At 42.6% G+C, this 27,438-nt stretch overlaps 1 pseudogene; it reads left to right on the top strand.

The window, feature by feature from the left end:
• Window positions 1-16,646: 16,646 nt before the first annotated feature.
• Window positions 16,647-16,764, top strand: LOC126254222 (5S ribosomal RNA; annotated as a pseudogene).
• The last annotated feature ends 10,674 nt before the right edge of the window (window positions 16,765-27,438 follow it).

The following is a 27,438-nucleotide window of genomic DNA, read 5'->3' as shown; positions in this document are numbered from 1 at the left end:
ACGCAAGACGAATGACGTCTCGCCAGGACACAGGCGCAATGACCGGCGCAGCGTCCGACACCGAGAGTCTGTCTGTGACCAGGGCAGGAGGCAACTAGGGCCAACAGTACAAAACCCTTCGTAAAAGTTGTCAAAATAAACGATTCACTGAATAATCATATTTTATTAGTGCCACGAGCGCTTCCAGACGGCCGGCCGGTGTGGCCGTGCGGTTCTAAGCGCTTCAGTTTGGAACCGCGTGACCGCTACGGTCGCAGGTTCGAATCCTGCCTCGGGCATGGATGTGTGTGATGTCCTTAGGTTCGTTAGGTTTAAGAAGTTCTAAGTTCTAGGGGACTGATGACCTCAGTAGTTAAGTCCCATAGTGCTCAGAGCCATTTTTTTGCTTCCAGACGATTCCTGACATCGTGCTGAGGTGTCACTCGCTCGGCCCCTCTGAAGTAATTTGTTCAGTAAACGGTCGATAAATTGACTAAAAAGCAATGTTACAGAGCAGTTAAGTTTGAATCAAGGACTCTGGCGAAACTAGAAAAGTAGAGGATTGGGGGGGGGGGGGGGGCGGTGAGGGTTCGAGATGTGTTGCTATAGAAGGACTTCGGAATTCAGGTGGCCTAATAAAATTGACAAGAAGAAGGGCAGGGTTGGACGAGGTTCAAAACATCAGGGGATAAGTTCAGTGGTGGTTGAACTGTAGTGGAAGACAGAGACTGGAATACATTCAACAAATAAATGGGGATGTATGGTGCTAGTGCTACTCAGTGACGAATAGGTCGGCACAAGAGAGGAATCTGTGGCAAGCTGCATCGAACCCGTCTGAAGACTGATGATCCCCCTGCCCCAAAGAAATATTGGGGACGTATGCTGCAAATACTACTCTGTGATGAACAGGATGGAAAACTAGGGGAATTTGTGGGGAGCTGAATCGAACCCGCTGGAGGCTGATAAGACTTTATCTACTCATAAAAAAGTCCGATAATGATCGCCGTATGTATTGAACTTCGACCTATTTGAAACAGAGGACGGACGGAGAGAGAGAGATGAAGTAAGCTCGGTGCGACCGCCAGCCCAGTAACCAGATGTGATGATCCAAGCCCCACCAGCCACTCTCTAAACGAGCTCAACATAAATTTTCTAGTAAGCTGATCGTTCATCTTCGTCATAACAGAGACGCACAACAAGCTTCACATAGTAGCGGAGGGCAATTTGTAGCCAGAACGTAACAAGTTGCACTGTAGTAGATGTCATTATTGTGTAATTGTCAGTAACATTTACCAGATGTGTGCTGAACAAGAAAAGAGTGTAATACTTAGAAACAGAACTGTACGCTACTCTTAAGGTAGCGTTGATGATGATCATTCGTCTTAAATGCTTGACAAAAGATCAGCATCTGTGAAACATACCCTCCGCAATATGGTAATTCCAACAAACGCAGTGTTAACACTCACCTGATAGTGATAGGTCAGATGAAATCCCAACAAATACAACTAAAATAAGTCATAGCACAGCATCAGCAGACACTATAGCTCTTGGCAGTGAAAGTGAACGTCGAAATATAAGCACTGTGATAAATATCACTGATCATGAAGTGTGCTAATGAGGTTTCACAGGCAATCGTCGACAGGATCTCAGAAACAAAGTATAAACTGCAGAAAAATTACATTGCAAAGATCATAAAAAATTTGACAATCTCAAAGAAGAAATACGCTTTGAAGCCTCAGTTTGTCTTCTTGAGTGTAAGGAAAGGCTAAAATTATTTAGTGATGCTTTGTGAGAAAACTTGTTCAATAATAACCAAACTATTGAAGGTCACGAGATTAAAATTAGTTGCTTGAAATCTGATATTGTTCAGTTATTTAAGAGTCAGCAAAATAGTGAAGCCTGTAGTTAAATTATGAGCAACAGAAATCAAATTTAAGTTTTGAGAACTCAAAATGACTAAAATAATGAAGAAGAACCTGTCAAAAGTAAGTGTAGTGGAGAGGCAGGTGAACTTCATACACATATGAAGAAGATTCGTACAAACTGGAAAGTAGCTCAGACGTAGATTTAGAATCAGTGAATAATTATGCCAATAAAGCTGATAAAGAAATTAAGCAACGACGCGAGGCATGCTAAGAACACAGAAAACACAAAAATATTCGTAAGACCATGAGATGCAAATTTCATCGCGTTTCAACTAGAGAAAGCGTACACCCTTTCGCCTTTATTAAAAAATTTGTGGGAATATTTCCATTCACTAAAATGGCAAGAAGCGTATTGGATGCGCATTTAGAAGACTGGAATGGGAGTGTTGTCTTGGGGAATGAAAACACTATCACAAATTAACACGTGCGACCAATTTATAGCTACTTTCATGAACCAATATTGGCCGAGTAGAGTGCAAACTTGCGTCAGAATACACCGTTTGAAGTTTACAAACAGTGGATGCAAAAGCTATCAAGAATTCTGCAGAACACAGAAAAACCTTGTTCTTTTATTATATGCTGAAAGAATCTGACTTGATTTCAATCACCATAATCAAATTACTTGTGCCAGTACAAGAAAAGCAAGCAGGAATATCTAAGACAGAGCTTAACAGAATAGTGCTACTGCGCGGACAAAGGCTCAAGTAGTAGTAGTAGAAGAAGAAGAAGAAGCTTAACAGAATAGTGCTAGCTTTGGATCAGCTAGATTCGTTTGCACGCAATAGTCCAAACTTAGAGATAGTTGACACAGAAACAAGTGGCGATCGGAAAGGCGAAGCGATGCACAATGACGGAATGACGTGCCGCCCCTAAAAAAGTGTGTGATGGTAGTGAAGAGTGACGTACGTCGTCGTGTATGGGAAGGTAGCTCAAAGCAAGAATCTAACAGGTCACTTAACTGCCATCAATATCCTCCCAGACACAATGGACGGCACCTCGGAAGCACCGATGAAGGGAAATGAACATATCTGAAGCGCATCAACCAACAGTGGAAATTGAGATGTAGAACTAGAACGTAATAGCAAAACTAGATTCTGGATGACAAAGGACAATAGTCCACAACCTGTATGACATGACTGAACAAGATAACGGAATCCCAGGGTTACCAATGCAAGAGGTGAAAATACTCACTGCCTGTGGGCCAGAGGCAAACTAATATGACGACGAGTATTGCTGTACTTTATGACACAAAGACGCAGCGCACACAGTTAATGTACTGGGTGTGCCTTGATTACGTGTGGGTCTAATATTAACATGAATTTGCTAATTAATAATAGAGTAAACTTGATGTAAATGGAAAAGAAATATATAGTAAATAAATAGTATATACAAGCCAAAAGGAAAAAAAAAATGTGGATGCGTGAAAATTAACAGATATGTGGAATTTTCCCGTGGAATTTGCAAGAGAAAAAATTCCTAGTAATAGCATGAGAGTAGGCTATAGATGGACTGAAATAGGTAGGTGTAACTCTGAATCACACGTAGTGCTTAGGACATACTCTGTGTACACAGCCTTATTATTTATTAGGTCTTAAACATAGTTTTTCCTAAGATATCAATGTACACCTTAGCGTTGAGGGCACATAAAACGAATCATTTCTGAATTGTTATGCCGCACATGTAATTTATTAATAGGCACAATGTCACGATTTATTGACTGTGCAATGTTGAAATTAGCTTAATCTGCTATTTCTACGTCTGCTGTAGTCTGTTGTAATTCAATGGGCGGGAACGATATGGAAAAATCGTCATAAACGGTCAATATTACTACCAATTCCAATGTTTCGGTATTATTTAGGTGATTGGTGACAGTCACTGTGATCTTTGACTACAAGTTTAGTCGAACAGAATGAATAGCGCTGGAGAGCCCTCTAGAAACCATAAAGCTTTTCAATGCTATATTTCCATATTCAGACGTAAACAGTTGAAATTTTAGAAACAGAAATATAGGCCTATTGCATGTAGGAGCGTCGGCATCTATGTTAAATACACTCACAATGTCAACACACCAGATGTGGTAAATAACCAATCTATGTTTACACGAATGAAGTAAAGCCGCACTTAAGGACACGTGGCGACAGCAAACGATGGACAAGCCTACTGCTTATTGTTAAATATCTGGTGATCGACAACTGAACGCAGGGAAGACGGTGTTTGGAAAAAGATCACTGAAAATCGTAATGTTTAAAGAAGAAACTAAAACGAAAATTGTTCCTTTGATTTGCGGTTTTAATTACAGTTACCAATTATTCGCTGGTAACTAACAACGGTAGATATAAATCTACTGCCGGCCGGAGTGGCCGTGCGGTTCTGGGCGCTACGGTCTAGAGCCGAGCGACCGCTACGGTCGCAGGTTCGAATCCTGCCTCGGGCATGGGTGTGTGTGATGTCCTTAGGTTAGTTAGGTTTAATTAGTTCTAAGTTCTAGGCGGCTGATGACCTCAGAAGTTAAGTCGCATAGTGCTCAGAGCCATTGAACCATTTTTATAAATCTACAAAGTATTTTTTGATGACTCCTAGCACTCTGCAGGTTGTAGTTAATTGTGTAACTTAACAGATTCTCTGCTTCTCTCTACCTGAGTACCAAAATTTCTCAAAAAGATTATCAAACAAATTTATTCCTAACTTACACTCATATCCTGTGCAAAACTGTGACTGTACTGAGTTATACAACGACTTAATATGATTTACTCAACACTGTCTACAAATTGAAGCTAACTGTTTCTATAAAACTTTAATGATATACTGAATGTAACCTGATTCCTTAAATAAATACGCAGCTGAACTTATAAAGAAGTTCCTAGCTCTAAACTGTAATTTTCGCTTACTTCGTGTCTTGAAAAACTTTTTTTTCATATTTCTCGAAAGCAGCGCACAGCATACAGCAGCGTGGCAACATTAAAAAAATTATGACTGAAAATTCCTTACCACAAAGTGCAGTGTACCTACATACCCAATAAACTAAATGAAGGGCAGGAATTTTAACTGGTAGGAAATGACTTCAGAGAATATACAAAGGAATCTCTATATTGAAAAGTAATGCGTCAAAACAGAATGTCTCACGAAAAGTCTTACATAACATGAATTTCAGAAATAACTATAAGCAATCGTGATTTCATCTTCCTATCTCATCCTACACTCCTGGAAATTGAAATAAGAACACCGTGAATTCATTGTCCCAGGAAGGGGAAACTTTATTGACACATTCCTGGGGTCAGATACATCACATGATCACACTGACAGAACCACAGGCACATAGACACAGGCAACAGAGCATGCACAATGTCGGCACTAGTACAGTGTATATCCACATTTCGCACCAATGCAGGCTGCTATTCTCCCATGGAGACGATCGTAGAGATGCTGGATGTAGTCCTGTGGAACGGCTTGCCATGCCATTTCCACCTGGCGCCTCAGTTGGACCAGCGTTCGTGCTGGACGTGCAGACCGCGTGAGACGACGCTTCATCCAGTCCCAAACATGCTCAATGGGGGACAGATCCGGAGATCTTGCTGGCCAGGGCAGTTGACTTACACCTTCTAGAGCACGTTGGGTGGCACGGGATACATGCGGACGTGCATTGTCCTGTTGGAACAGCAAGTTCCCTTGCCGGTCTAGGAATGGTAGAACGATGGGTTCGATGACGGTTTGGATGTACCGTGCACTATTCAGTGTCCCCTCGACGATCACCAGTGGTGTACGGCCAGTGTAGGAGATCGCTCCCCACACCATGATGCCGGGTGTTGGCCCTGTGTGCCTCGGTCGTATGCAGTCCTGATTGTGGCGCTCACCTGCACGGCGCTAAACACGCATACGACCATCATTGGCACCAAGGCAGAAGCGACTCTCATCGCTGAAGACGACACGTCTCCATTCGTCCCTCCATTCACGCCTGTCGCGACACCACTGGAGGCGGGCTGCACGATGTTGGGGCGTGAGCGGAAGACGGCCTAACGGTGTGCGGGACCGTAGCCCAGCTTCATGGAGACGGTTGCGAATGGTCCTCGCCGATACCCCAGGAGCAACAGTGTCCCTAATTTGCTGGGAAGTGGCGGTGCGGTCCCCTACGGCACTGCGTAGGATCCTACGGTCTTGGCGTGCATCCGTGCGTCGCTGCGGTCCGGTCCCAGGTCGACGGGCACGTGCACCTTCCGCCGACCACTGGCGACAACATCGATGTACTGTGGAGACCTCACGCCCCACGTGTTGAGCAATTCGGCGGTACGTCCACCCGGCCTCCCGCATGCCCACTATACGCCCTCGCTCAAAGTCCGTCAACTGCACATACGGTTCACGTCCACGCTGTCGCGGCATGCTACCAGTGTTAAAGACTGTGATGGAGCTCCGTATGCCACGGCAAACTGGCTGACACTGACGGCGGCGGTGCACAAATGCTGCGCAGCTAGCGCCATTCGACGGCCAACACCGCGGTTCCTGGTGTCTCCGCTGTGCCGTGCGTGTGATCATTGCTTATACAGCCCTCTCGCAGTGTCCGGAGCAAGTATGGTGGGTCTGACACACCGGTGTCAATGTGTTCTCTTTTCCATTTCCAGGAGTGTATTATCTGAGCTTCGTTATTGCAATCTAAATAAAACAAAATAAAGCTACACACTTTCATGCTCACCTAAATCTCTCAACATTCCAGAAAGACACACAATTAATCTCCTTAGTTTCTCCCTCCATAATTACATCAAAAATATTCGTACTCCAGTTCCATCATTCTTACATGACAGCTCTAAAGAAGATTTCCTAACCTTTCTTCAAAATACGTCTGCTACTCAAAACGATGCATCGTAGAATGCGTGTAACTTTTCTAGTGCTCTCACGCAGAGGTGGTGTAGCAACACAAAGATATTGTAGCAACGGTCCAAGATTACTTACGAGGGAAACACCCCAGGGCACGCTCCTCAGATTTGGTGGTAAGATGGCTCAGTGGATGGCCTGTCAAAACGTAAACATAGATCAAAGCATACAGGAAGAAGGTGTACTGAACCGTGAAAAGAAAGCAAAATAGAAATAGTGAACGGTCGAAGGACAAGATAGAAATATAGACTAACCTGTAACAATAACACTGTGGTGATTAAGTGGTCACGGTGTTCGAATGCCACGCGGGCGAGCCGTGTTCAAACTCCCCCTCCTGCTGAATTTCCTTGTTTTTTTTTTCATTGGCTGTTCGCTGTATTCAAATTTGTGTCTGTGTCTTGGTGTAACGTCCGTTTGAAACAGCGAGATGTAAGGAAGGGACGTAAAATGACGACTCTGCACAGCTACTCTACTAGCAGCCGAAAGGAAGTGACTTTCGAATGGAAACAGCAAATGCTTGATGACAAGGTGACAAGTGAACCGAATCCTCTACCGGAAAACACGTCTGGTATGTTAAACACGGCACTAGTGACAGTACGTGGGTCATATGACAGGAATCTCTTACCGACGCACCTAATCTGTACACCTGGCAAGTGAGTGACATACGCCCTCTTGTCCTTGTTCGTATGAATGTGAATGTGATCACTCTGAAGGAAATGGTGAAAACAGAACAGTTTGTCACATAACCTGCAAAGTAACACACTTTCACGTAAAAATTTCACAATCACACAATTTCTGTGTGTTCTGTCGAAGCATATGTTTTTAACGTTTTTGAAGTTGGGTTCCGTTTTGTAAGTTTTGCCTCTTGAATACTTTTGTTGTAACATAGTTCACATCAGTCTATTTCTTGTTTTCATTTCTGTGGGACGTCTATGTGGTCTCTCACTGCTCTCACTATTCATCATGTTTACTTGCGACGGTCACGTACTCGTACCACATAACGTGTACGTTACAACCAGTGTATAGCATGACCAATGACAAGACTACAGAAGGACAACAAACGTTTCAATGACCGGAATGACAGTTATTTATTTTTTTTTTTAGTCATCAGTCTTCTGACTGGTTTCATGCGGTCCGCCACAAATTCCTCACCTCCGCGAATCTCTTAATCTCAGAGTAGCACTTTCAACCCACGTCCTCATTTGCTGGCTTTATTCCAGTCTCTGTTTTCCTCTACAGTTTTTGCCCTCTACAGCACCCTCTAGTACCATGGAAGTCGCTCTCTTATGTCTTAAGAAATTTGCTATCATCCTATTCCTTCTCCTTGTCAGTGTTTTCTACATATCCCTTTCCCCTCCGATTCTCTGCAGAACGTCCTCATTTCTTGCTTAATCAGTCCACCTAATTTTCAACATTTGTGTGTAGCACACATCTCAAATGCTTCGATTCTCTTGTGCTCCAGTTTTCCCACAGTCCACTACCATACAATGCTGTTCTCTAAATGTACACTCTCAGAAATTTATTCCTGAAATCAACGTCTATGTTTGATACTAAAAGAACTTCTTTCGCCTATGCTTGATACTAGTAGACTTCTCGTGGCCAGGACTGCCCTTTTTGCCAGTGTTAGTCTGCTTTTGATGTCCCCCGTCCTCCGACTATCATTGGTTATATCACTATCTAGATAGGAGAAATCGTTAACTACATCCTGAGGTTAAGTTTCTCGCTATTCTCATTTCTGCTACTTCTCAATACTTTCACCTTTCTTCGATTTACTTTCAACTCATGTTCTGTGCTCATTAGACTGTTCATTTCATTCAGGAGATCATGTTATTCTTCTTCACTTTCACTCGGGACAGTAATGTCATCAGTGAATCGTCTCATGATATCCTTTCCTCCTGAATCTTTCTTTTATTTCCATCACTGCTTCTTCAATGTACAGACTGAACAGTAGGTGCCAAGGGCTACATCCCTGTCTTACAACCTTTTTAATCCGAGAATCTCGTTCTTGGTCGTCCACTCTTATTATTCCCTCTTGGCTCTTGTACACATTGTATATTATGCTTCTCTCCATACAGCTAACCCCTGTTCTTCTCAGGATTTAGAACATCTTGCACCGTTTTACGTTGTCGAACGCTTTCTTCAGGTCGTTAAATCGTAACAGCCTGTCTTGATTTTTCTTTAGTCTTGCTTCCATTATCAACCGCAGCGACAGACTTGCCCCAGTAAGTAAATTGATGCATGAGCTGTTACGCTGATTGTGCGATAATTCTCGCGCTTGTCAGCTCTTGCTGTCTTCGGAGTTGAACAATCGTTTTGTTGCCACTTCCCCCAATGATTTTAGAAATTCTGATGGAATGTTATCTATCCCTTCTGCCTTAATTGATCTTCAGTCCTCCAAAGCTCTCTTAAATTCTGATTCTAATTCTGGATCCCGTATGTCTTCTAAATCGACTCCTGTTTCTTCTTCTGTCAAAGCAGACAGATCTTCCCCCTCTTAGAGGCCTTCAGTGTATTCTTTCCACCTGTCCGCTCTCTCCTCAGCATTCAACAGTGGAATTCTTGTTGTATTCGTAACTTTACCACCCTTGCATTTAATTTCACCGAAGGTTATTTTCATTTTACTATAAGCTGAGGCAGTCCTTCCGACAATTATTTCTTTCTAGATTCTTCACATTTTTCATGCAGCCATTTCGTCTCAGTCTCTATCCACTTCCTATTTATTTCATCCCTCAGCGACTTGTGTTTCTGTATTCCTGAATGTTCCTGAGCATTTTTGTACTTCCTTCTTTCATCGATCATCTGAAATATTTCTTCTGTTATCCATAATTTCTTCGCAGTTATCTCCTTTGTTCATAATATTGTGAAAAAAATGTAAAAGAGAGAGACTTGAACACGGCTCGCCCACCCTGCAGTCCTATACCGTGACCATTTAGCCACGACACGGTTGCTATTATACGGTGCTCTGTACTGCACTTCTTATCCTTCAACAGTTCACTGTTTTTATTTTGCTTTTTTTCATAGTTCAGTATACTTTCTTTCTGTTTTCAGGCCTGATCTGTGATCAGATTCTGACTGTATCCAGTGAGCCATCTTACCACTAAATCTGAGGGCGGGTGCGTTGGTAAGTTTCCATTGTCAGCTGAATGGTTTTGCTCAGTGTGAGCTTTGCATATCGATATTTACGTAAGAAATAGAATTTACAGAGTGACCAAAATAATGTGCATACCTCACTACTATACATCCCAGGGAAACTTGTTTATGTAATTTTCGATGTTAGCAACATTTCTGATAACGTACAAGCCATTATGCCTGTCATCGTAACTAGGAGATTGTCTCTAGCTTTTTTTTTGCCATCCATATGTTTATCCTACTGAAAGCGCGAGGAAAAAACCCTGCGAGCACTCCGCGGTGTATTAACTGGGCGGCGCTGACACTTGCTTAATCTGCTGCTTCGACGCCTGCTGCCGTCCATGATTTGCTACAGTTGAAAGACAGGCGTCAAGATCTTGATGCACAGACGAGGGCACCTACGCCGTGCAGACAATCGCTCCGCCGCATTGTGCCTCGCCAGCTGCTTTGTCCCTGTAAGTAACGTGTACTACAATGGGCTTCGGTTTTCTGTCACTCCATTGTTTTCTTTCGATTCAAGTTACACGGTTTCTTAGCTTGGACTTTGCCTTCTGTCAACGTTTCAAAAGATAGAATGGAGGCTGTTTTCTTCTTGTTGCCAACGATCAGATACGTGCCTTCGCATTGAATTAATTGCAGTATTCTAAGTCGCATCTACTGGAGGACTCATTCACCGCATAAGTCTTTGTTTCCAGTCTACCAATATTCCAGTTCCGTATTGACGGCTTGCGCAGTGCCATCTGCTACCTGCGGCTGTATTTATGTGAATTTCTTTTGTCATTCCTGCTTTCTGTTGTAGTTGTATTTGGTTGGACTATTGAAACTTCTATTAATGCATGGGCATTCTATTTCTCGTTATCGCGTAACGTACCTTTTTTTTGTTTTTTGAAGAGAGAAAAAATCTTTCGTTAATTTAGAATGACAAAGTTTGACTGAAGAAAATCTCTTTTACTTTCATTAAAACTCACAGCCAGACTTTCTCTGGGTTCTATGGCCAGAAAAATCATGCGTATTCCAACGTGAAGTCATCCGTCTTACTCACGATGGATAAAAAACATTATCTATTTTATACGTTACGCGATAAGCAAATTTAATATAATATTCAAACAATTATTTTTCTCTGTGAGGCTTGATGCTCCAGTATAGCTGCCTACGTGCAATCGCAGCGTACACAATTAAAATAATTCCTTTCAATAAAACTGTACCTCTGGCCTAAAATGAAATGGAAATTATTATGAGACTCCATTTTCCATTTACTGGGATTAAATCCTTTCAATACTTTCAGAATTAAATAGCTATGAAGAAATTTTTATGAGTTTTAACAGCAATGGTCGCTTCAACAATGTAATTACAAATGGCCAGGTTAACATTTAATTGTTTCGTAATTAATTAAATAATGGGGACAGGGAAGGTACCTTCTTGCTACTTAGAAAAACGCATACTGCATTAAATACTGACATACATATTTAGCAGAAATTCTAAATACGATACATATAGTAGAAATAATTCTTTGCAGACTGTAATCTAAATGCGACATCAAAACCAACCAGGCACGGAAGACAAAGAAGAAGAAGACAATGAAATCTTTTCTTGTTGTTTTTGTTGTAGTCTTCAGTCCAGAGACTGGTTTGATGCAGCTCTCCATGCTACTCTATCCTGTGCAACCTTCTTCATTTCCCGATACCTACTGCAACCTACATCCTTCTGAATCTGTTTAGTGTCATACAATGAAGGCTTTCACAACCGGACGGTACTGTTGATAATTCTTCCGGGTTATATGACCGTGGTCCATGGAATTCTTCTATTCCTAACGTTTCGTCCAATACTACGTTGGACATCTTCAGAGGTATGGCTGGTCCTGTTCAGTCCTGCCGACTGACGAGTCGGGCGGCGGAGAGCGGCCTAAATACCGAGGAAAGTGGGCGTGGTCTAGCTAGAGAACTACTCTCTGCTACTATGTGCAAGCTAGACCTCGCCCACTTTCTTCGGTATTTAGGCCGCTCTCCGACGCCCGACTCGTCAGTCGGCAGGACTCAACAGGACCAGCTATACCTCTGAAGATGTCCAACGTAGCATTGGACGAAACGTTAGGAATAGAAGAATTCCATGGACCACGGTCATATAACCCGGAAGAATTATCTGTTTGGTGTATTAATCTCTTGGTCTCCCTCTACGATTTTTACCCTCCACGCTGCCCTCCAATACTAAACTGGTGATCCCTTGATGCCTCAGAACATGTCATACCAAGCGATCCCTTCTTCTAGTCAAGTTGCGCCATAAGTTTCCCTTCTCCCCAATTCTATTCAATACCTCCTCATTAGTAATGTGATCTAACCAGCTAATCTTCAGCATTCTTCTGTAGCATCACATTTCCAAAGCTTCTATTCTCTTCTTGTCTAAACTATTCATCGTCCACGTTTCACTTCCATACATGGCTACACTCCATACAAAGACTTTCAGAAACGATGTTAACAAATTTCTCTTCTTCAGAAATACTTTCCTTGTCATTGCCAGTCTACATTTTGTATCCTCTCTACTCCGACCATCATCAGTTATTTTGCTCCCCAAATAGCAAAACTCATTTACTACTTTAAGTGTCTCATTTCCAAATCTAATTCCCGCACCACCACCCGATTTAATTCGACTACATTCCATTATCCTCGTTTTGCTTTTGTTGATGTTCATCTTATATCCTCCTTTCAAGACACTGTCGATTCCGTTCAGCTGCTCTTCCAGGTCCTTTGCTGTCTCTGACAGAATTACAATGTCATCGGCGAACCTCAAAGTTTTTATTTCTTCTCCATGGGTTTTAATTCCTACTCAGAATTTTTCGTTGGTTTGCTTTACTGCTTTCTCAATATACAGATTGAATAACATCGGGGATAGGCTACAACCCTGTCTCACTCCCTTCCCAACCACTGCTTCCCTTTCGTGCCCCTCGACTCTTATAACTGCCATCTGGTTTCTGTACAAATTGTAAATAGCCTTTCGCTCCCTGTATTTTACCCCTGCCACCTTCAGAATTTGAAAGAGAGTATTCCAATCAACATTCTCAAAAGCTTTCTCCAAGTCTGCAAGTGCTAGTAACGTAGGCTTGCCTTTCCTTAATCTATTGTCTAAGATAAGTCGCAGTGTCAGTATTGCCTCACGTATTCCAACATTTTTACGGAATCTTTTCTTATATACTACGATACCAAGATAATAGTAATTACAATTATCTGATCACGTATAGGCGCTCCATTGTAGTCACATATCGATAAAGTGATTTACATTACTTTTTTCAAGAAGCGATGCTATATCGTGTGCGTTATTTATTGAAATAAATTTTTCCTTTCCTACATCGTCCATGTCTGAGATGAAACCTCTTACGGCAATGACCGCTGTTCTCCCGATATAACATTTCATTCTTGTGATTTCACTGTTCAGAAATGTACCTCTATTAACATAATCGCTCTACCATCAGTGGTATGATTCTGAACTACACTTACTGATAATGAATAAGTGTCTAATGGAGAGATGTGCTAATGAGGGGATTCTTTTGTTTTACTTGGTCTAGTTATTTGTAGGTATGCAAACTACTTTATATTGAGTAAATCCACACTGTTAGTCACATTAATGTGGCCAGCTGCCAAATGCCTGAATAACCACGTTTTGCAGTGCGGACCGCTGCGAGACATGCAGGAAGAGAGTCGATAAGGTTCTGGAGGACAAGGTATGAACAGATTTGTGGACCCATACCGACTCCAGTGCCGTGGGCTGCTGCGCGAACAGGCCGATCGAGGTGGTCAGTTGGGTTGTCCTGGGAGTTTGGTGGCCTGCAGAGAACGGCAATATCTTTCTGGTGCTCTTTGAACCACAAACGTACACTGCGATCAGAACGGCACTTGGCATTGTCCTGTTGGTGGAGGAAAAATGAACTGTATGTAATGGTGAACATAGTTCCCAAGGGTACAACTGTATAGAACGGTGAACATAGTTCCCTAGGGTAGATGCGTACTTGCGCTGATCTAGTGTACCTTCCAGAATGACACACGCCATGTCCGATGGAACATAAAACGTGATTAATCTGGAAAGGCCACCTGTCGACAGTCAGTGGATGTGCAGTTGTGATACTGGCGTGCAAATTCCAGCCTTCGTCGCCTGTGAACAGCAGTTAGCATGAGCGCATGAATCAGGCGGCTGCTGCGGCAACGCACGCTGGACACTCGTTGAGGAGACACTGTCGGTTGTCCCCTAGTTCTTCTGGGCGGCCAGTTGCTCAGCAGTTACAAGTCTATTCACCCGTACTCATCTCCGCTGCCATCGTTCACACCTTTCAGCTATGGTCCGTGGTGCACCAATTTTCCATCGGCGCCTGTTTCCGATAGCGTTATTTTACCGTGCGCGGTATATTTCAACCTCGGCGGCACACGAACAGTTTACAAACTTAGCTTCCATGCTTGCCTCGAAAGCCAATGAAAATACCCCATTTGGGTGTCAGATAATCGCTCCGTTTCTGCATTACGACGACGACTGCAAAGGTTTTCCTCCAGCTGTAAGGCTATAAAGCGATACTTCACTGTTATTAAAAATGTCTTTCTTTTGATTTGTATGTCATTCTAGTCATCAGATTTCAAGCCATAAATGTCTGACTGCTGAGGTGGTTTTTAAACATAATTTGGTAACGTGATGATGATGGTACTTCTGCACGTATTCTGCACAGATATTCAAATAACCTTTTAGTTGTTTTAACGTAACTGTAATTAGCCGTTCCGAACGTAATTCGCTGGTTCCTCCTCACTTGTCAAAATCAAAACTTTGAGTTTGCTGCCCATCTCTCACCATATTGGTGGAACGCCTGTCCCTTCCACGCCATTCTCACTTTATTCCGACTCACGCTGTTGATTTGTGCCTACTTGTGACAAAACCTATAATTGCTTTGCTGCAATTTGTCTGCTTTTTCTCCTACACACTCTAGATTTCGACAGAAAGCTTTTCCTTGGCAGCCTGATTGAAACCAGGAATTAGTTTTTATGAATGGTTTTGAGTCATGTGTCCATATAGACTGGGATATCCACACATTCTGTCGGCGTCAGTGCTCATACTACTTATTAGTCAGAAACTCTGACACTATTATCTCATGTATTTTGGAAAGTCAGCCACTTTTGTACTCATGGTGGTTTTTGATATTGATCAGTGACCTTCAGTGTGCATCTGTTTGTTCTGTAAAATGAACGCTTCCTTTTCTCCTAACAGAGCATGTTATTAACAAACATTATGTCATTACTACGGATTTTTCCGAAATTTCCCTCAGCCACTTGGTTATATACGATCACTGTTGATCCCACGCCCGGTTTAGCTGTTCTATTACCCCAAACATTCCGTATGCTCCATAACTTTACAAGTATTACATATTATGTGAGTTTCAGAATTTACAGGTAAGTAGTCATACAGTATATTGACGATAACTGCACAGCCGGCACTGTCGGCAGATCGGCTCTCTTCAAATGCTTACAGAAATATGGGTCTTTTATTCAGGGATTATTGTTTGTATGCCTGAGTTGTTACAAATTATCTAAATGGCACACACTTGTGCGTAACATGGACGATTTCCTACAAGAGTTTATAATCTGTACATTCAAAAATTCACTTATAATTTTTTTATTATGGGTCTAAATATAATCATTCTGTCGGTGAGTATCCATTGCGCTTCTGGAGGTAAACTGCCGCCATGACATAATCTGGAAAAGCGGCTGCAAACGACTTGCAAGTTGTGTTGTTCTCGACTGAGTTAGAAAGACAACAACTGGGTTTCGCTTTTCTTAAGGAACCATCTCAGCAATCGCTTTCCTTTATTTAAGGAAATCACAACAGACTTTAACTGAGATGGCTAGAAGATGATTTGAATCCCACATTTGCCTCGTGCCTCAGCAAATGCGCCCTCTCCGCCCTCTCGAACAGTCTTTAGCATTTCAGCTTTCTGTTAATGAAGAATAAATGATTATTGCCCCATCAGCAGCTGTGCATATTCTTACAGTACAGTACCATCTTCATAAGTAGTTAACTATTCAGCCAATTTTCTACCTTCCCATACGTCTAAGACTTTCCCAAGTACACTTCCTTACGTGTTTTCTTGGTAGTAACTACTGCATGTAGTGGAAATGTACCGTATAACTGCCTTCATGTTGCATTCTCTCCAGCCAACAGCTCCTTCTAAAATTGTTTCAATGTGTCCATGTCACTTCAGTATCTTTTATCCGATCTATGAGATTGTAACCAGCTGGAGGTATTAGGAGTGTCATCTCTACCGCCTCAATACTCCTGCTTAGAGTGGCGTTTAGAGTCCAAGTCTCTGACAAATACATTAAAACCGGCACTGCCATCATATTATAAAATATTAGTACTATCTTCTTTTCTGACTGTTTTGAGGAGAAAGCGATTTATAGTACCTACCAACTTGTGGAATTTTGGCATTTTGTATTCTTGATCATTGTGGGTGATATATGAGGCCTCACATCCCAGGTATTTAAAAGTATTTATTTGTTCACCCGGTTTAAAACCAATCATTATTTTCGCTCTTATATGCTCCTTACCATTGAATGTCAGTACATCCGTTTTACCTTTATATATATTATCTTGCGTATGTAGCAAATTACGCTAAGATTATTTGATCATCTGCAATCAGGAGTCTATTTACAACTTTATTATTAAGCTTATAATAGTGCACAGCCTTAATATGCCATGTTTTATGACGTCATTTATGTATATATTGCCAACGGCCTTGCCGCAGTGGTAACACCGGTTCCCGTCAGACCACCGAAGTTAAGCACTGTCGGGCTGGGCTAGCACTTGGATGGGTGACCATCCGGTCTGCCGAGCGCTGTTGGCAAGCAGGGTGAACTCAGCCCTTGTGAGGCAAAACTGAGAAGCTACTTGATTGAGAAGAGCGGCTCTGTCTCGGAAACTGACATTCGGCCGGGAGAGCGGTGTGCTGACCATATGCCCCTCCATATTCGCTTCCAGTGGCGCCTATGAGCTGAGGATGACACGGCGGCCGGTCAGTACCGTTGGGCCCTATTGGCCTGTTCGGAATGAGTTTAGTTTAGTTTTTAGTATTTTCCAGTAGGTCTCCAGGAAATAAATGTTGTCTTTATTTTACCGTTCCATTGTTGATAGATTTGGTGGCGGGTGACTGACAGTCTCGCTTTGTGACTGGCTCTGTGGGTCCCTGGTTTGACAACACGCTTGATTGAGAAGCAGCGGCTCCGGCGTCGTAAACTGATATACTGCCGGGAGAGTGTTGTGCTGACCAAATGCCCCGCATATCCGCGTGAGCTGAGAATGACACGGCGGCCGGTCAGTACCGTTGGGCCTTCATGGCCTGTTGGGGAGGAGAGAGGAGTACTATGTATATACAAGGGCTATCCACAAAGTACATTACGTTTTGGAATTAAAAATAAATAAAGTATTAGAAATTTTTTTTATTATATACAGATGAAAGCCACACTTAATTACTACTTTTCTACATAGTTGCCATTTAAATTAAGGCACTTATCGTAGCGATGGACGAGCTCGGAAATTCCTTCGTCGTAAAATTCGGCCGCCTGCGTCTTCAACCACGTAATGACTGTCTTTTGGGACAGAAAAGGCGTGATTTTTGAGGATTTCCTGGAAAGAGGCACTATAATAAACTCTCAAAGGTATTGCCAAACTCTGCACAACCTCAGAAGAGCAATACAAAACAAGCGCAGGGGAAAGTTGGGCTCAAAGATCTTGCTGATTCACGACAACGGCCGGGCCCACACGGCAAATGCCACTCGTGAAGTTCTCGAATCTTTTAAGTGGGAGTTGTTTCCTCATCCGCCGTGCAGTCCCGACCTGGCACCGAGCGACTTCCACTTATTCCCAGCAATGAAGAAGTGGTTGGCTATGCAGCGTTATGATGACGAAGCACAGCTTCAAGAAGAGGTAACCACGTGGTTGAAGGCGCAGGCGGCCGAATTTTACGACGAAGGAATTTCCAAGCTCGTCCATCGCTACGATAAGTGCCTTAATTTAAATATCAACTATGTAGAAAAGTAGTATGTAAGTGTGGCTTTCATCTGTATATAATAAAAAAAATTTCCAATACTTTATTTATTTTTAAGTCCAAAACGTAATGTACTTTGTGGATAGCCCTCGTATTAAATAAAATGAGTCATGAAGGGCACTCTTGTCTCACTGCTTGAGAGCCGTTTCCCGCAAACGAACTTCAGTTTCGAACTTTGATTATATTCTGTATATACATACCTTGAATTACGCTTATTCTATGGTGGGGTATACCATTCTTTTCTAAAATTTCCCATAATTTAACTCCGAAAGCTTTCTTGTAGTCAATAAAGCCTACATATGTTGGGATGATGAAATCTCCTGTGTTCAGTAATTCGACAGACTAGAAAAACAGTAAGAGAATCTTTCCATCTGACGCTCATCTGTTCTTCAGTAAGAAACGTTTACGAAAGTACCTTTAGTCTGTTATTAGTTTCACATATATCTTGAATTAGAAATTTTAGCCCTGGAAACAAATATGGTTCAAATGGCTCTGAGCACTACGGGACTTATCCGTGATGCACATTTCCTAACGGGGGAGGATACTGTTGTTGACTTATATCAATGACATAATTCCCAACAACATACTGATGCGTAAGTAAGGTCCTGAATCTGGAAATATTGAAGATGAAATTCATTGGGGAAGTTGACAGTTACTGCTAAGACTTAAATTTATGGATAAACTTTAACAGAAAAATGAAAAAAACATTTATGGAAATTGGTAGACGAATTTATTAAAAGCAATAAATATTTTCGTCAAAAGTTTAAAATATAAAGTAACTAACCAGATTACAATGTTATCAAAAGGTGGGCATAAAGTAAACCCCCTTGGTGTTGCGATGGTTAATGAGATTGTTGTAATAATTACGCATTGATAACCATTATACGCATGATATGACACGAAGACAAATCCTCTATTCTGAAAAATGAGAATGATATCCCGACGGAAAACCATGTTTATCAAGGACGATGCGAAATATTCGCATACCTTAGGAGGAGCTGTGCCTATATGTTTATGGGCTCTGGACACAGGTATCAGTATCGCTGGTTAGTGAACGTAATGCACCAAAGCGCCCAGACCTGCGATGATTTGCAGCAGCTTAAGATAGCAGGGCGGGGCGCGGGTGGGCTTGACCTTGGTGGAGAGCCGCCGGACACAATGGCGCCCAGGTGGAGAGAGCTACGAGGAGGCCGGCGATAAGAGCAGCGCCGGCCGGCGCTCGCTTTGTCCCGCGCGTCACATAAACCACTCCTCCAATAAGGGCGCAGCCCTCGGGGGCGGGCTCTATCCTTGGCCACCTGCGATGCCAAGATCCCGGCATCCGCACACCTGAAAGGCATACAGGGAAATGACGACAGACAAAAAAAAGCTCAAGACTGAACAGTTTTCCCCTCTCTTCTTCCAAGGTGAGACCCGAACTCGCTATCCGCCGATTTACGCGTGGAAGTCGGGGGACTCTGGGAAGTTACTGCTGTGAAAACGTTGAGTGACTATGATTCTGTTCTCGAAAAAAAAAAAAAAAATTGAGGTCAAATATCATGACGTAAGATTTGGTTCGAATCAGGTGGGCGGGCCGAGGTGGCCGAGCGTATCTAGGCGCTACATTCTCGAACCGCGCGACCGCTACGGTCGCAGGTTCGAATCCTGCCTCGGGCATGGATGTGTGTGCTGTCCTTAGGTTAGTTAGGTTTAAGTAGTTCCAAGTTCTAGGGGACTGATGACATCAGAAGTTAAGTCCCATGGTGCTCAGAGCCATTTGAACCATTTTGAATCAGGTGGAATCTCGAAATCAAGAATAATTTGTCCATGGATGTACGGTTCCAACTTAACAGTTTCCTATAAATCGAAGAATTTGTTCTTTTGTTGTGTTGCAGATGCGATATCATTTTTATGAGAAAAAGTACCTCCACATCTGTATCTCGAGAACGTTTATATTCTATCACACGACTAGTATCGGTAGCACATTACCGCCATCCTCAGACACTGTATACCAAAGGACAGTAACACGATGCCAGTATTTGAAAACTAAACTATAAAACAATAAACACATAAATGTATTCTTTGAAGTGACCTTAAGGTAATATTCAACGAAGAACCAATACAGCACATAAGTCAATACCTCCATTTTTTTTTTCTTCGCTCTAGTCCAGAAATTATAAGCGTGTAAAACAGGGCCGGCCAGAAATTCTGCACGCGTGCGGTGGTCTTTCACATGTGCAACTTCCTGGTCACAGCGTGCACGCCGCAGCCGTCAGCGTTCATGTAGTGCATGTTTCTATGCACAGATGTCGCTCCTCTGTTACACAAAGTGCGTTATCGACACCTCGTATGTATATCACAACCTGGGCTGTATCTGTAAGATCTGTTGCTTCATCGAGCGCAACAGAGAAAGCAACAAAGTATTTAGCCTTATTTATTAGCTGCCTGTGCAGATCGCCGGCCATATCACTGATACGTCTTGTCACTGTTTGTTTGGATGAACTGATGTCTTGAAACCTGCTAACGTTCGTGGGACACACAAGTTCCGCAGCATCAATCAGACACCCTTTCACAAACTACCCTTCGGAAAAGGGTTTCCCAGATTGTGCAATTCTTAATGCGATTTTAAAACTTCCTCGCAGTGAAGATTTAGTGTGGTTGTCATTCTGGAAAATTGAAAACTGTACATTGTACAGCGTACAGTAAAACAGATATAAATGTAACACAAGAAACTAAGCGTTCAAGAAGTATCAGTTACTTTGACGTACAGTAAAATCGAGTTGATGTGTCTCATCCATTTACTTAAGAACATTTAATTTTGCTTCTTCACTGTTAAGTACACTACACTCGTCTTTGTGATATGTATTGTAGTGTCTTTCAATTGAAAAAGATCGCTGGCCGCCTATTATTCGGCGGCACAGCAAACACTGTGAGTTTTCACCAACGGCGACAAAAAAGAATTGCAGTTCCCAGTCATTTTTAAACGACTGAGAACATAGATCTCCCGTCCTTTGCTTTTTCACAGTACTTGCCATTCCTCAGGACTTCTCTGTTAAGGTTACGGTCACCAGGGGTAAACGAGACTGGACATGTTGCGCTCTTGCTTGTACCACAGGGAAGTGTGGCCGCCGTTCATTTAGGACAGATGTCTAATAACAGACGTCGCTGGCGCACATGTGCAGCACTTCCGCACGTCTGCACACTGTGCAGCGTTTGGCCGGCCCTGGTGTAAAACATAAATAAGCCGTGTGCTGCTCGTGTTGATGCTGTTTATTGCTTGTCGTCTTTACTGTACTGCCGCCTCGTTTATTATTCGATTTACTGGCGTCACTAAGTTGCTGGTTTGCTTGCCCGTGAGTGGCAGCAGCAGTGCTTATCGATAAGAGCACTGTCTTACTATCGACCGCTAGTATTTTCGAGTCGTCTTCTGTCGGAATTCAGATGGACGGAGCGCCACTGAGGTGCGGACAGCCAGTACTCGCCGACATCTGGCGACACACATGCCCTTTCCGACGGAAGGAGACTGGGGCGGGAACGACCGTTGGTTGGTCGTTCGGTCGGTCGTCTCATCGGGCGACGTGTATTTGGTCTTTTGACCGTTCCTGGGCCTCGTCAGTTGGTCATCTTGCCGGACGTGGGTCGGTTCCTTCCTTGTGCAGAGATGTCGGGTGGCCAATGGGCAAGTGTTCCCTCTGCATGGATGGGTCCGAGACAGTGTCTCCGGGTCGCCGTGTCTCCGAGTTCCGCACGGAAATCAAGGGAGTCGGGATGGAGCTGCAGTAAGCTCCGGAGAGCCATGACTCACCCGACCGTTGCCGACACTCATAACTTGAGTAGGGACGACCATGGATGGTCGTACGGTCGGTCGTCCCGTCGGACGACGTGTATTCGGTTGCCGACCGCTTATGGAAACTCTGTGTGGGTCGACTTGTGATTTCTCCTTGTTGTTCCACAGTGATTCGTTTAAGGATGGTCGGAGTTCTCGCTGCATGTGTTTACGTGGAACTGTGTGTAGTTTCTGTGATTTGCACTCAGCAGTTATGAATGCTGTCTGCGTAGTGGAGCAGGCAGTCGGTCGGTTTGGATAGAGCAGCGAGGAAGTCTCCGCGGCGAGGTCTTCAGCGTAGTGTTCCGCAGTGTGTTATTCCCCGGCGTGTTGATGTTGTCCGGTAAGGCGTGTAGTTCGACAGCCTTTGCTGTTATTCATGTTTTTGAGTGGTTATTGTACCTTGGCTATTTTTAGATGCCAATTTTGAAAAAGTGGTGCTGCTGGTATCTTCGTCCTCGGCTGATGTTTTCCGTTGTAGTGCCGTTGGTTGGAGGAAGGGTATTGATTAGGTTGTTGGTCTGTCCTTCAGCCGTCCCTGGGTTTGGTTGCCATCCGATTATGTAGTCTTATTCTTGCCTTCCTGTCTCACCTAAACTTATGTTAGAGTTACCTCCTCAGGCCGACCCTAGGAACACTTCTGAGCACTACTGTTCTCTTGTTTTTAGATTTAGATTTTTTGTCTCAAGTACTATGTGAGGCCTTAAGTCGCCTATTAATTTAGTTGGTTTAATTTAAGAAAAAGGCCTTCAGCCGATTTAAACTAAGTTTTGAAGATTGATTTGTTTAAAACTAATTTTAAAAAGGAGATTTAGCTCCATTTTAAATGTTTGTTATCCAGGTCTTAGGCCTTGAGTTGTTCAATGTTCAGTATATGGCCTTCAGCCGAGCTTTTACGTGAAATATTTTTTTAAGGTAAGGCCTGCAACAGCCTGAAATTAAAATTCTGAAGATTCTTTGTTGAAACTAATTTTTTGTAGAAGGTTCCCTCTATGTCCAGTGTGCGGCCTTCAACAGAGTATTTTTTTTATTTTTATTTATTTATTTATTGTTTTAAAGAAAGGCCTTCAGCCGTGTGTATTCCTTAAAGCAATTTTAATAACTTGTGTCCGGGTTTTTAGCCGTATTGTTTTAAATCCTTTTAAGGGCATGTGCGATTAAATGTTTTTAGGGGCGCTGATGACCTCGATGTTGAGCGCCCATAAGCCCCAACACACACACAAGTGTTTTTAGGAAAATAAAGTTGTGTGTTTTGTGCAACTATCAGTAACTGATTTTGGCCCCTTTCCACAACTATAACATGATACGCTCTGTCCTGCGAAACCAGATTTCAATAAACACGGAATAAACCTGAATCAGTGTCACAAAACACATGGCTGTCGTCGTATGTAGAAACAATGAACATCTAGAAAGACAACTTTCGCTCCTTTCAAACCAAATCATTAAAACAACACAATTTACCAGGAGACAAATTTATCAAAGCGTTTCAGAGATCATTTATTTTTAAATACGTACGCCAAAGGTGTATACGTGATGTACAAACCTAAAGGTAAAAGTGAAACCAATCTGGTACAGGCTAACCACAGACCCATTGCCACTATAAATGAACCACACAACTTTGTGACAACCTATCTCTAAGAACTGAAAAGGCCCTCCTCTCGAAACCCTTGATAACTATGTACCCTCAAATAACCAAATATTATGTTCACTATTGCACGCTTGTGTGATAAGTACAAACACATAACCGCAAGAAAAACAAACTAAAATACGCAAGTCAAACAGTATGTTCCTCAGAAAAGTGTGCCTTATGAGGAGCTTCTCTAGCATTGTACCCCTATATTTTTAACTTCCTACGCCCATTTTGCTGTAGCACTTTGGCACTCAGGAGTGATTACTTCCTTGGTCTTCACATTGATGAGCCAAAACATTATGACGACCGGCCTAGTAGCTTGTTTGTCCGTAGTGGGAGTAAAATGCGTCAGTTATTCTGCGTATAAGGCATCCGAGAGTTGGTAAGTTTATGGGGGTATGTAGCATTAGCTGCCTACGCACAGATCATGTAATTTGCATAAATAACAAGCCGCTGATTTGTGTATGCTGTTACGGCTCCAGATAGCGACTAGATGAGTTTCTTACGATTTGCATCAGGCGAATTTCGGCACCGAGACAACAACGTCGGTTCACTATAAGGCTCCTCAAACCGCTGTGGCACGATTCTGGCTCAAGAGACACGGACTGATTTACTGCTAAGTGATGACATCGCCATCCGGAAAGACATCAAGCGTGAACGAATGCAGGTGGTTCGCAGCTATCAGCGTGTCTTCGATTACTACCACAGGTCCCACACAAGCGCAGGAGATTATCTCCCTTAGCATAATACTTCTCCCACAAGCCTGAGTCCGTGACGTGCTGCACTTTTCGGGCCGCCGTTAACCTCGCTGACATCGCGTTTATGGAGATGACCATGAACCTAGTATAGCATTCACCCGAAGAGCCGACACTGATCGACGGCCGGCCGCGGTGGTCTCGCGGTTCTAGGCGCTCAGTCCGGAATCGTGCGACTGCTACGGTCGCAGGTTCGAATCCTGCCTCGGGCATGGATGTGTGTGATGTCCTTAGGTTAGTTAGGTTTAAGTAGTTCTAAGTTCTAGGGGACTGATGACCACAGCTGTTAAGTCCCATAGTGCTCAGAGCCATTTGAACTGATCGACGGTCGAATCCCGGTGGTTCCGTGCACACTGCAATCGTAATTGACCATGTCGTTGGGTCAACATGTGAACATGGAGGGATTCTCCTACGGAGCCCTTGTATTCAACAATGTACGATGAACAGTGTGCTCCGTAACACTTGTGCTTGCACCAGCATCATGCTCTCTCGGCAGAGATGCTACAGATCACCCACTATCTAACGCACTTTACAGAGGAGGTAAGCCTCCGAACCCCACGTTCTGTGACTTCCAACCATTTAGCGCCTAGTGGTAGTTTCACTGTCCTTCTACCTCTTTCCGTAAATGCTCAGGACAGTAGCACTTGAACATTCGACTAGCTTCGCCGTTTTCGAGGTACTCGTTCACAGGCGCTATGTAATAATAATCTGCATGTCCAAAGGAACATTACATCATTTTTCTTAACTGCAGAATCGCTTCCAGAATAAAATTCAGTAGTCATTCTTACAGTTATTTTTATTTCAGTTTACCAATTTCAACATATTAATCTTTCATCTACAGAAATCTACTACATTTGGAACATTACAAATCATTAGAACAACAAATTGACCATGTATAGCCCTATAAATGAGATTCATTCACGGTATTGTAAATTGTCATCTATGTTTATTATTATCACATACAATATAGACATTTTTGGACGAATAATGCTATTATGATTCTGTGAAAAAGATACTGACATCCACTAAAACACTATTAGCTAAGTTTTTCTAAGACAATGAAATTATAATTAGCTGGGCGTGAAGGACAAATTATCGACGCAGTTCTTCCCTTAATTACTTTTGTTTTCTCAATGAAATGTTATTAAATTAAATGATCTGGAGTACTATATAGAAATATTCTACTTGAGCGTGAGGACGCTCGAGAAGACCGTGCTGTCACGGATTATGAATGGCAGTCTGAATGGCAGTATGTCTTTTTAAACAGATCCATATAATTTTTATTCAGTAATAAATTCCTCTCTTCAAGACATGTTTCAAAGTGTGTCGCAGCGAACCATTCAAGTGAACATGACGTTATTAGACCTATAACAAAAAAATTTCTCTGGTTTCATGTACTAGCAAACATCACAAGTACTCGGGATAACATTACTCCTGTATTTCTTGGAGGTTGCACTGATGAGTTGGAAACACAGGGAAAATGAAAACTTATGTTGTGTGCAGATGTGTGATTTTTACATTTCCTTCGCTGGTGTACGTTGTACTCATACAAACCTACAACTGAAGGCAGTTGATTTAATGAGCAGTCTGTATTTTTCATGTGTTTCCGTTTGTGTGCTACAAACTTCTTGAGTACTATGAACTTCAGCAAGTGGACGAGTTACTTACTTCAGGTGCCTGCACAGTGTGCTAGTACAGAAAGTCAGAGTCAGTTTTAAGCTACGTTTTTAACAATATCATGGCCACTTGAATGATACACTGTGATAACTTTCTGAATAGGGCATGAGTTTCGGAAGTCGATTACCGAATACAAAAATACAGGATGCTTTTTAAAAAATATGTACTGGTGTTCATATCTTAGTAACGAATTAAGTTAAAAGAAAGGACGGTTAATGACCCACTGGTAACAAACAACAATAGGGTAATACGATTTTTATTTTGCTTGCTGTTGGGGTATGTAGATAAATGGAACACCCTGTACGTCTTTCCATTTTGTCTAAATATCTATTATTGTTATTGTCATATTACATATTATTTTACTTTTAAAAGAGAGCGACCATTAGGTAGACGAATATACATGTGTAACTTAAGAGCACATATATCTGTTAGTGACTAAGTACGATGTACTGAACATCATTACATCAGTATTTACATAATTTTCATTCTAATAATTATAGCTATTACAAGTCATATGTTTTATGGTTGGTTAGTACCTCCAAGTATATATGGCAAGAGCAGGCCATTAATGCTTAATTTCCCTTGAACGGCAGGTCAGGTGTTGAAATGTGGACGGACCTGTGGGCGCTAGGCGGTTGGTCTATACTGACAGGCGTAGTCCGCTTGGTGGTGCAGTTACGACCATGCAGAAACCACAAGACCGTTAAGTTTGTGACGTGTCTGTGGGAAGACTGTTCGATGCGGAGACAAAACAACCAACATACTGGTGTGTTTACATATTATGGCACCACATATAAAAATGCGTGCACATATAACCTTTATACCCTATATATTTTAAAACACAACATGCAACAAGAACCCTTTCGAGCACAGCTGTAACAGAAAATTGTATTATTATTTGACTTGATAACCGTGAGTACTTAAGAGCGAGACGTAAGCAATGGCAGAAAATATGAATGGCTCCACCCGCGGAGCCTCTCCGCCTGTTTGGTAATTCGTGCGAGAGATGGTTTCCGTAGGCGGGTGGCGGCTACAATTAGTTCCCGGCAGCAGCTATGAAGACGCCGCTGGCCCATTAGCGGCGCGGCGCCCCTGGCATTCATCCGTCTGCGGCGCGACGTTTGCCGGCTTCATTTGCCTAACAGATTGCGTTACACCGGCTTCCGCCAACTTCTCGCCGGCCCAACTCTTGCGAGCTGCTGCTCCCTGCACCTGAGGGCGTATTTCACACGCTTCCACACGGTCGTGGTGAAGCATAATTTCGTCTCTGTTCGAACTGTATAAACACTTAAATAAATCATTAAATGGGTGTTGAATTTTGTCTCTCTTGTAATTAATCCATCTTTCGTACCAGCCAATGGAAAATGAAGCGTACAGAACGAAATTTTCATCATTATCTTCTTCAGGCGGTTAGTGTTTTCATTTACTTCTTTCATTAGTTGTCGTAACTTATCACATTCGTCGGAAGGCAATTCGGAATATACTGCTGCCCATTAAAATTGCGACACCTAAAAAGGGCAGCAAGTAACAATCATCAAATTTGCATGACATAAAACCACACGCACGGATATGAAAAAGATTAGATTTTCTGAACAACTAGGTTGAAG

This window comes from Schistocerca nitens, chromosome 4 (assembly GCF_023898315.1).
Source record: "Schistocerca nitens isolate TAMUIC-IGC-003100 chromosome 4, iqSchNite1.1, whole genome shotgun sequence".
In the NCBI taxonomy this organism is placed as follows: domain Eukaryota; kingdom Metazoa; phylum Arthropoda; class Insecta; order Orthoptera; family Acrididae; genus Schistocerca; species Schistocerca nitens.
This window is presented reverse-complemented; position numbering and strand designations above follow the sequence as displayed.